Here is an 11,728-nt window from a genome sequence, read left to right as displayed (position 1 = left end):
ATAATACAGATTTATCCACATTCCCCAAAGGGAACTTTAAGGATCCACCCCTCAATTCCCTCCTCTGTTGTAAGTGACATTTTCTTCCTACCAAACTCAATCCTGTTCTTCCAACCTTGTCCATCCGTAAAAACTCAGGTTCCAGGCTGGGAACTTTTATGAAAGTTTGTACAGAGCTGTATTTTCAGTGAGCTTTCTCAGCCCTTTCAATATGCAAAATAACTGGGTTATGTACCATGAACAAACACACACAGGAAGTAGAATTCAGGGTTATAATCAAGCCCTGTGAATAGACACGCTGACCCACGTAGGTGCTGTCAGCATTTGATATGAAGTAGGAAATAACGTAAAATTAGCCTAGGAAATATTGCCTTAATTCTAAACACATACGGGGAGATCACACATGCCCACATGCACCCATTGTGTGCTCCTAAAGTACTTAGCAATCTGACCCTGATCAGATTAAATCAAATTAAACACCCTTAATTGGGCTGTAAATTATACCATGTGATGTCATTGTAGTGACATCAGGTAGTGCATAGGAATCAATTTTTTTTTATTTTAATATTTTTAACGTGTGTGCGTGTGGCTTCAGTACACATGGGGGTCAGCAGAGCACTCCAGAGACCCTGTAGCTGGACATACAGGCGATTGTGTGCTGCCCTGTGCATGCTGGGAACCTCTGCAGTCCACATAGTTAACATGTAAAAGAAATAAAATTAGGAAGGAGTGGTCAGGCAAAAACAACCAGGAAAGAGGATGAGGGAAATATGTCCTATTCCCACCTATGAGTCCAAGGAGGACTGTGCACCCAGCACCTTCTCATAAAGCAATGGGCCAGTTAATAAATTACAAATTCCTCAGGTGGTGGTTTGATTTGACTAAGTAAAAGATAAAATAATCAGTAACCAATACTAATTTAAAAACAAATCCTCATGCTCTTCAACCAAGACTGACTTTAAATTTTTTTTTTTTTTTTTTTGGTATTTAGTAGAGATAAAGTACTAAGTGCTATGGAATGTTGCTTGTCTCACCTAACTAGCTGTTACATGTTACACTGTAAAATGTGATTCAATGGCTAAATACTGTTCACAGGACCTCAGGCTGTGCAAATATCTCAACATTGGACCAAAACATATCAATCAATCACCACTGTGCTGTTCGGTGAACCCTAGGCAAGATTCAGCCTTGTGTGGGTCTCGATGTTGGGGTAAATAACCAGGGAAAGTGTCTATCACTCCTGGCTGTAGATTTAGAGGCGTGTCAATTTCCTGGGTTTTTTTTTTTTTGTGTGTGTGTGTGTGTGTGTGTGTGTGTTTTGTTGTTGTTGTTATTGTTGTTTTGAATGAAACTCCATAGGGAGCATTAACGAATGCCTGACACCTGTCACTCTTGTTTCTCACACACACTGCAAACAACCTGAAAATTATAATGCAAAGTCAAGGTTTTTGTATGGGTTGGTTTTCCCCCAATCTCTTTGTGTGTGTCTGTGTCCTCTACCCTTATTTGTTCCTATCAGATCTGCCTTGTGAACCTCACAGCCTTGCATCCAACCACACACTGTCATTTCTGGAGGGGAGGGGTTGCTTCAGTTGGTTATGGAATAGACATCATCACTTGTGTGACTTAGGGAAAGTGAGCAGGAGCAGGAGCCTCCCTGGCCCTCCTGGTCCTCACAGGTCAGACTCAAACTCACAGTGTGGGGACTCACCACTTGACCTCCTGATGGAACAGGTATCATGTGCACTGTGCAGGTGTGTCCCACTGCTGAGCACCTGCCGACTTGCCTGAAATTATCACTCGGAATGAAAAAGCCTGTTTTTTTTTTTTTCTAACTTTCTAATCCTGCTGCACAATTAAAAAATCACTGTGATTTGTGTATATATCTATATCTTTCTATATATATTTGCCCCAGGAAAATTTTTCTGCTGTCTAATTTATAAAATAATACTACTGAGTCCAGGTTTGTTTAATAAAAGTTTGTATGTTAAGAAATCTGTTTCAGGTCCTTCCTTGGCTTTTCCTATAATCCAGGGTAACACCATAAAACAAAAGTCACTGCCCGTCGTTAATGACCACAGTGATCCAGTCACCAACAGCAGTTGGTGCCCACTTCTCGAGGCGGAACTGAAGAGGCTCAATGTTAGGTTTATCAAGGAAATGAGTATGCACCCCTGTAATAGGGGCTGATGGTTGTTTGCAGAAATATTAGCGCCCCAGGATTGTTCAAGTGTTACAAACTGCAGACAGAATGAAGGGAGGGAGTAGGAAGCTAGTCAGGGAGGGTAGGGCTGCATTACCCCAAACACCTGCGGTTACAGGAAGATTTCCCCTAGGGAGGGTCGAAGCCCCCTGGAGTAGGCTAAACACACGTGCTGGGGTGGTGGGGACGTGGGGGCGGGGGTGAGAGGGTTGTATTGTATTCGGCCCTCAGAGGTGACAATGCTTCATTCTTCAGCAGTTAAAGAGGAAGTTTTCCTATCCGCTTGGAAACCTCCCTTCCTAACCAACCTCAGTTGGCTCCATGGACGTGCGCAGTAATCAGCACCTAAAACACCGAGACAGGACAGTGTTGGCAGCTAGACAGAGCCACACAGCAAGACACAGTTTTAAAGAACAACAAACAAGCCATACCTCAGTTGAAGGCCTCTGAAACTGCACACCCAGAGTGGCTCTAAATTAGCAACAGTGTTTAAAAAATAATGATTGCACTATGTCAAGCAGAATTAGCAACTTTCATTTTTTTAAAAAAAAACTATAACTGTTAAAAGTTTCAATCTCTATACACATATATAATACAACATACTAGTTTTGTTAAATCCTAGAAACCAATGTGAGTCCAGTGGGGTGGGAAAACACATTTAAGCTTTAAGAACCATTTTCTCTATATATTAGCATTTTCTCAAATACATACATGAGAAAAATGAGGTAATGATAAGGTACATGGAATAGGGTCCCCAAATCACGTGTGTGTGTGTGTGTGTGTGTGTGTGTGTGTGTGTGTGTGTGTAAAAATCTATCTAACACAGAACATAGGTGCTAAGGGAAGGTGCCCACTGTCGTGCCTAGGCCAGAAGTTGGTAAATAGTAAACAATGCCAAAACATGGAATCTGCAACAAGGCTGGCAAATCACAAACATCCTGTAATTGTTTCATAAATCTATTTAAATGATTTTTTTTAAAGTGTGTTCTACCCAGTAGCTGCTAGTAGGAATTGTCACTGCAGCCGGCACAATCCAGGAGCCAATTCCACTGCCCAGGACCCACAAGAGTTTGAAAACCTTTTGTTGGGGTGAGGAAGGGATGGGAGTCGGAGAAGGTGGTTCTCTGTGAAAACACGTGGATCTTCAACGCTGCTATAAATACAGAAACATCACATGGAGTTATACACAGTAAGACTTTGGGTTCTTGTGGAGTGGGACCAGGTCGATGGGCCCCCTGGCAGGCTGGGTTGGGAGGCAGGGTGCCAAGTGCTGATGCGTCGGACCTGGAGTCCCATGTGGGGTTTAGTGAGGGGGGTGTTTGGAGGATCCCAGAGGCAGCAGGTGCCAATGGCTGCCGGCTAGAATGTGCCAGCCCCACATACGGTTTGATCACTCAGGGCAGCAACCCCAGATGGGGGTAGGAAAGGAAAGGAATGGGACTTGAAGGGAGGGTAGGGAACTCAGGCTTCTCCAGACCTTGGAGGGCAGGGATCAGGCCAGGAGCCCCCACCCTCCCAACCCCCCGGGTGGAGGTTCACGCCCTCCCTGATCCTTGTTCTCAAGAGATTCCTAGGAGAAGACTCACTCACGAAGGTGAGAGACGGGCCCTGGCTGGAGAGGAAATGTCCTGAAAAACAAACGGTCCTGGTAGGCTCATGTGTCTTATAAAAACTTTTATTAGCCGGGCGGTGGTGGCGCACGCCTTAATCCCAGCACTCGGGAGGCAGAGCCAGGCGGATCTCTGTGAGTTCGAGGCCAGCCTGGGCTACCAAGTGAGTTCCAGGAAAGGCGCAAAGCTACACAGAGAAACCCTGTCTCGAAAAACAACAACAACAAAAAAAACTTTTATTAAAATAGATCCTTGTTTTGTTTCGTTTCATTTTTTAGTACTGTCTTATTTCATAGCTTAGAGTGGCCTGGAGCTCAGGTTGGCATCAGGCACACTGCAGTCTTCCTCTTAACAAACCTTCCAAATACTGGGATTTCTTTTTTTTTTTTTTTAACTTTTGATTAGATTTACTCATTTTATTTTATGTCTGAGTGTTTTCTCTACATGTATGTCTAAGCATGTTTGGTGTCCACCAATGTCAGAAGATGCATCAGATCCCCCTGGAACTGGAGTTAGGGATGATGGGATGGTTGTGAACTACTGTGTGGGTGCTGGAAATCAAACCTGAGGCCTCTGCTAAAGAAACCAGTGCTCTTAACTACTGAGCCATCTCTCCAGCCCCTAAATGCTGGGATTCTAATTTGGAGCTCCCCTGCCAGAAAGTAGAAACAAATGTTAAGATATGCCCTGCATAAATATGACTCAGAATGAGGTAGATGGCTCTGTCATGCAAGCCCAGGGCCCTACCATTGATCTTCAATGCTGTAAGTCCTCAGATTTTTCCGCAGCCCCCACCCCCATCTGACTCTAGATGTACGGCTAAGATTGAATCGGATGAATGAAGATTGAATCAGACGAATGAATAGGCATCTGGAGACCGTGAGAGGGATGAGATGAGCAAGATTATTCTAGATGTGGTACAGGAGACTGGCTGTTCTTTGAGGTGAAATATTCTGTGCATCAATGTTTTCCTTGCATGTATGTATACTTAGTGCCCGCATAGTACATAAGGATCCATTGGAACTGAAGTTGCAGATGGTTGTAAGATGCCGTGTGGAAGTTGGGAATCAAGACGTGGTCCTACAGAAGAGCAGCAAATGCACTTTATTAGGTGATCCATCAATCCAGGACTCACTCTCCCCTTTTCTATCTGAGGCAGCATCTGTAAGCCTACACTGGTCTTGAAGTCTCAGCTTCCGATGGGCTGGGAGTATAGTTGAGTCTTACTCTAACTGAACTTAATGGGCTTTTATGGTGCTTAGTGCAAATCTAAAATAAATACAACCAATAAATAAAATGGTGGAGATGAGAAAATTTGTAGAGCCTTCAGCAGAAGGCAGGGACCCAGGGCAGGGTCTGAATATGGATTAGGCTCACAAACCCAGGATAAATTTACAATGCCAGAGGCTTCATCCGTAGCTGTGGACACAGGTAGTGTACTGGATTTGAGCTTGGATTAGGTCCACAAATGCTCTGGAATTTCGACATCTCTCAGTCGATTTAGCAGAATCTATAAACCCAGGTTGGGGACTGGATCCAACATTGGGTTAGGCCAACCTGGTCTACAGAATGAGATCTAGGGCAGCCAGACATACATAATGAGACCATGTCTCAAAAAACAAACTAAGCCAGATGGTAGTGGTGCATGCCTTCAATTCCAGCACTCAGAGGCAGGCATATCTCTGTGAGTTCGAGACCAGCCTGGTCTACAGAGTGAGTTCCACACAGCCAGTGCTGTTACACAGAGAAACTCTGCCTCAAAAAAACCCAAAACAAATGAACAAACAAGCTAAATGAGTTAGGGGACGGGAGAGCCAGCTCTCTAATGCTAACACTAACACTAGCCCTAAAACCCTGACCTCCATCCCCTAACCCTAACCTTACGTAACATGACAGTTTCTAAAACATGCATACACCTAGACCCAACCCTACCTTGCATTATAGAGCTAATTTATAGTAAGGGATATTTGGATATTTGGATAATTGGATTCTACAGCAAAGAAAAATGTATGAAATATGAAATCTACCATGTTTTGATGTAAAAAAGTTTCTAATGCTAACACTAGCCCTAAGACCCTGACCGTAATCCTTTAACCCTAACTCTAACTCTAACCTTAACCTAACCTAACAGACCATAAAACACTCATACACCCAGATCTAGACTTACCTTGCATCATAGACATAATATAATTGGAGATTATGTAAAAAAAATGGGACACAATATAAAACCTATCAGATTTTGCTGTAAAAAATTCCCAAACTTTGAGATTAGATACTTGATTTTTGAGAAACACATTTGGACCTTGTTTGAGGCATTAAAAAGTTTAAACCTGCTGCCTCTGGACCAATGGATAACTCTAGGATGCTGTATACCACTGTTACCTTGAGTCAGAATAACTGGAAAAGTACTCTGCAGAGCCGTTAACCTAGAAATGGTACCCCCAGGCAAGGGAACCCAGGCAGGGAGGTGACTGAAGACTTACAGCCATAGAGGTGAAGGCTAAGGAATAGCACTCAACATCTATAGGGTCTTGGGGGGCCCCTAAGTATGATAATTTGTTGCTACAAAGTACCCTGCCTTGGTGACAATGTGTTTGTCTGGAAGTCAGCCGCAGTCAGACCCTCCAGTGGTCAAACCGTCACAGAGGATAGAACATCCAGGTCTGCATGATATGCAGAAGGCCAAGGAGCAAGGTTGGCTCTCCAACAATCCCTAAAGGAAGGCCACAAGATTATATGCATATTTACTGACTCCTGGGCCTTACCAAATGGTTTTAAAATCTGATATAAAAAGTGGAAAAGGACAAATTTTACAATCAATAGAAAAGAAGCTCTAACGAGACCTTAATTTTTTTTTTCTGTTTTTTTTTTTTTTTTCCAAGACAAGGTTTCTTGGTATAGACTTAGCTGCCCTGAACTTGCTCTGTAGACCAGGCAGGCCTGGAGCGCAGAGAAGATCAGACATAATAGTATTATATCTGACATATAATACTATGATCAACTATCCAAGATCAATGCAACCAGATATAAGATTAACCAGGAACAAAGACCTAGAACTAGAATCAAATGGGAAAATGACACATGGGAACAAATACTACCTACCATTAGTCTAGAGAAGATCACTTATGAATGGCTATTGCCACTACATCAGAAACTAGGACATCTAGGAACACAAGAACTAAAACACTGGTTAGAATAATGTACTATTAAGGCACCCTGGCATGTTACAAGAATACTATTAAGAGTTGTGAAAAAATGCTCACAGAAGCCAACTAGATTATAACTCCATTGGCAAGGCTACATGATGTAAGATATATTTAACTATATAATACAAATACACTTCATAGGACCATAGACCAAATATAGGAATAAATATGTATAGTGGCAGACTCCTTTATAGGATTAGGCATAGCAGTAGCACATACCCTAAACAGCAAGCCTCCATGACCAATCTTTGGTTCTGGTGCAAGGCCTTTGGCTGTTCTAAGTCTGTAATAATAGACTATGACAAAGGCATACACTTCCCAGACAGAATGACACAAGGACTGGCTAAAGAATTAGATAATTAGGGGTTGGGGACTTAGCTCAGTGGTAGAGCGTTTGCCTAGCAAGCGCAAGGCCCTGGGTTCGGTCCTCAGCTCTGGAAAAAAAAAAAGAATTAGATAATTAATGGCATTTCTATGCATCATATACCCCTAGAGCAGTAGTTCGCAACCTCCTTAATGTCGCAACCCTTTAATACAGTTCCTCATGCTCTGGTGACTCCCAACCATAAAACTATTTTCGTTGCTACTTCATAACTGTAATTTTGCTACTGTTATGAATCATAATGTAAATATCTGTGCTTTCCAATGGTCTTAGACAACTCCTGTGAAAGGCTTGTTCGACCCCCAAAGGGGTTGTGACCTGCAGGTTGAGAACCACTGCCCTAGAGCATCAGGAAACATTGAGAGGTGTAGTGCCGTAATCAAATAACAACGTTGCTTGATTAACTCAACCTGCAATTGGCTTTTATTAGCAAAGCAGCTTACACCCTGAACTCAAGAACCAGATCATATTGGGACTGAGCCTATCTACGATAATTTATTCCTTTCGAACATCTGAACTTCAACAGTACCTCCAATACTACCTGGAGACATTAGGTATTGACTACACTGTTTGCTTCAATGGCACGTTGGTTGGAAGAAGAAATGCTGGCATTCCATCTCACGACTCTATCAGAACATAGTATTAAACTAATTGCACAGTCTCTAAATGGTCTATAGCAGCTCATCACTATTTGCTACTTTAGTACCTTTATTGAGTTTTACCAGTTCCACTCATTTTATATGCAAAGTGATTTTAATTTGATATTTGGCCTCCCAGATACAACTTACCTTGTTCCAGATTTATTTCAGTTAGGAAAAGAAATAACCAGATATACCATTGTTAGGAGACATAACCTTTCTAAAGCCTCCAAACAGATTGGTTGAGCACACAAGCTCATATTGAGAGTAGATTTAGCTTTGTTCCTAGAAGCCAAAACTGAAACTAGGTCCTAAGACCTAATGGCAGATACACACCCCAGCACTCTGCTCACACTTTATATCGCCTTAATTGTAGTCCTACTGATCTCAGTTTGGAATTGGCTCTGTATCATATACTATGAACACCTCTATCCAAGCACCATGCACCTACTGGGATATCATGCATGGATCACTAATACTGAGAATGAAGCGCATCGACACTCTCTTTGTGCTGATGACAGACAGGTACAGGGCTCTCTCTGAGGCTATTCCCACTGCTCTCACTGCAGCCACCTGGACTTAGCCCACTCTACCCTTTCCCCCAGAACTCCCCAATATTGTAGAAGGATGGAATGGACTTAGTGCAACCATCATACTTAGAATGCAGTAGGCATCTATTGGAATGCTACAGAATGAGCACATAAACCTGTTGAACTACACATGAGAAAAAATGCAAACAGGCTATGCAGAATATTAAGCATTATAACCCATGAGTTAAGAGCTTTACCAACCTAGACAAGTGCAATAATCCTGCTAAAGCCTCCACCAATCCTAATTGTTGTAAATATCTGGAGGATTATAGAAAAACACACAAAGCAATTTATGTAGACCATTGGGTATACTTAGAACAAACATAAAATTGATGTTGATCATCATATTTCATCTGCTGGGATGCTCTCCCTACAAGACAAGCCTTTAATGATTCAAAGCTAATGCTCTTGATGGAAGTTTTACAAGTAGCACAGCTGTAGAAGTCAGCTTTACACCAATTCTGGTACCAGCCAGGGTGGAAACACATGAAGACTATGAATATGTTGAAACTGAGGGACCCAACAATGCACATGACACATCAATGATAAAAACCAAACTACTCTTTCTGGCCATATTTTAATCCACCCAATGCCAGTATACTCATCTCATTTGGAATAGAGGAAGGAACAAAGCGGGGTGGGGGAGGGACAGTATAACGTAGTGTAATAGAATGTTTTAGGCTTCATTAACCTTCCGTACTTTGGACAACTCTGCTTACTCATAAGGTGATCTATAATATCTCTCAACCAGACACCTTGTCATTATGGAATTATTATGCTTTGGGGATGTATTGTGACACACACCAAAACCCACTTGTGCCTACTGAACCCAAAAGTCATCCCTTAGGATACTCTCTAATAAGCTCACAATAAAAAAGCTTAAAACAAAACCAGGTACTTACCCTTCTAAAGTCCTATCCCATGATTTCACATTATTGCAAACCAGTCTATTAGGTACATGTAAGTTTAATTCTTTCACAGCCCCAAAACACAATGCTGTATCGCCTAACTTGGAATTTATTTGTGTATGTTTAGATGTAAAATAAAAAAAGAACTCCCACACTTAGGGGCACAATTTGACAATATCTGGGGCAATTAACCTGTAGGAAACTGGTTAGTTTATGTAGAAAACTCCAACTCTAAAATCATTGTCCATCATAGATGGAACATATCTGGAGAAGGAGTACCTCCCAATGGTATGGCGTGGTACTACAATGAGATGAGCACCCCCCTCCCCATACTAAGCTTTGGCTCAATGTAACCCAATGACAATCATAATAGGACAATTAAAAAAAAAACACACATCTAGTGTGATGAATTGGGCATCAAAAATATACAGTTACTCCGGCATTACAAACAGTCAATCAAGAACTCACAGAATAGGACTTTACACCAACAACTTAATTGATAAACTGCATTTAGACTTCCATTCTGGAATTCTGGGGGTTTGTAATCCCAAGAACATACCAATCAGAATGGGTTATATACCTGTTATAACAACCCAAACTCATTGTAAGATTCCTTATGAAATAGACTTGTGATGACTCTCTCATCATGAAAAATAAAGATTACATACCTACTGATAGAGGTAGAGAGCCTTGACCAATGGTTTACACACCAGGCATGTAGCTCTGTGGAGTTCCCAATATAAACCTGCGATTCTTAGATTCGGTACATTTAGGAGTCAAAGACATGGTGAAAGTGAACAAGCTAACATCAAATATCTTTAACTACACTAATTATCATAGAGAAACCTCCTAGGAACTATCCCAAGTCACCTCCACAGGACCAGATTTGTCTTACCACCATTCTACAGATGACCCTATAATAGTTTACGAGAAAGGAACTAATGCACTTCATAAGAAGAGACATGTACTGGTGGAAATCCTTTGGACAGGATTTAACTGTGATAATTTAATTACTAAAACAATAACTGCATCATGTTATAAATTTAATACTATTTAACCTTTTAGTGGTAATTGGGCTAAGATATCCTGAATAACACATGTACCAATAATAAGTTTTAACTCACAACCTTGAGACACCTATTTCTTTTTTTAATAAATTTTTTACTAAGAGATTTTCTATTCATTTTACATACCAACCACAGATTTTCCTGTCCTCCCTCCTCCAGCTCCCCCCACCCTACCTCCCAACCCACCCCCCATTCCTACCTCCTCCAAGGCAAGGTCTCCCATGGGGAGTCAGCAGAGCCTGGTACATTCAGTTGAGGCAGGTCCAATCCTTTCCTCCCTGCACCAAGGCTGCGCAGAGTGTCTCACCATGGACACTAGGCTCCAAAAAGCCAGCTTATGCACTAGGGACAGGCCCCGATTCCACTGCCTGGGGGCCCCCTAAACAGTTCAAGCTAAACAACTATCTCACTTATCCAGAGGGCCTAGTCCAGTACCATGGGAGGTCCTCAGCTATTGGTCCACAGTTCATGCATTTCCACTAGTTTGGCTAGTTGTCTTTGTACTTTCTCCGATCATAGTCTCACTATCTCTTGCTCATAGAATCCCTCCTCTCTCTCATCAACTGGACTCCTGGAGCTCCACCTGGGACTCTTTTTTAAAAACTTTTTTTAGTTCATTTTATATACCAACCTCATATTCCCCCTCTTCCCTCCTTCCACTCTCCCCCACTTTCTGCCACCGACCCACCTCCCATCCCCTCCTCCAAAAGGGTAAGTCCTCCCAGCAAATCCCGATACATTCAGTTGGGGCAGGACCAAGCCCCTCCCCCTGCATCAAGAGTGAGTAAGGTGTCCGACCATAGGTAATGGGATCCAGAAAGTCAGCTCATGCACCAGGGATAGATCCTGATCACACTGCCAGGGCCCCTCAAACAGACCCAGCTACACAACTGTCTCCCATATGCAGAGGATTTAATTTGGTCCCATGCAGGTTCCACAGTTGTTGGCCTAAGGTTCGTGAGTTCCTGTGAGCTTGGTTCAGTTGTCTCTGTAGATTTCCCCATCGTGATCTTGTCTCCCCTTGCTCATAGAATCCCTCTTCCATCTCTTCAACTGGACTCCTGGAGCTCAACCTGGTGCTTGGCTGTGGATCTCTGCATCTGTTTCCATCAGTTACTGGATGG

Source organism: Peromyscus eremicus, chromosome X (assembly GCF_949786415.1).
Source record: "Peromyscus eremicus chromosome X, PerEre_H2_v1, whole genome shotgun sequence".
In the NCBI taxonomy this organism is placed as follows: Eukaryota; Metazoa; Chordata; class Mammalia; order Rodentia; family Cricetidae; genus Peromyscus; species Peromyscus eremicus.
The sequence above is the reverse complement of the archived record's forward strand: the minus strand, read 5'-3'. Positions refer to the sequence as shown.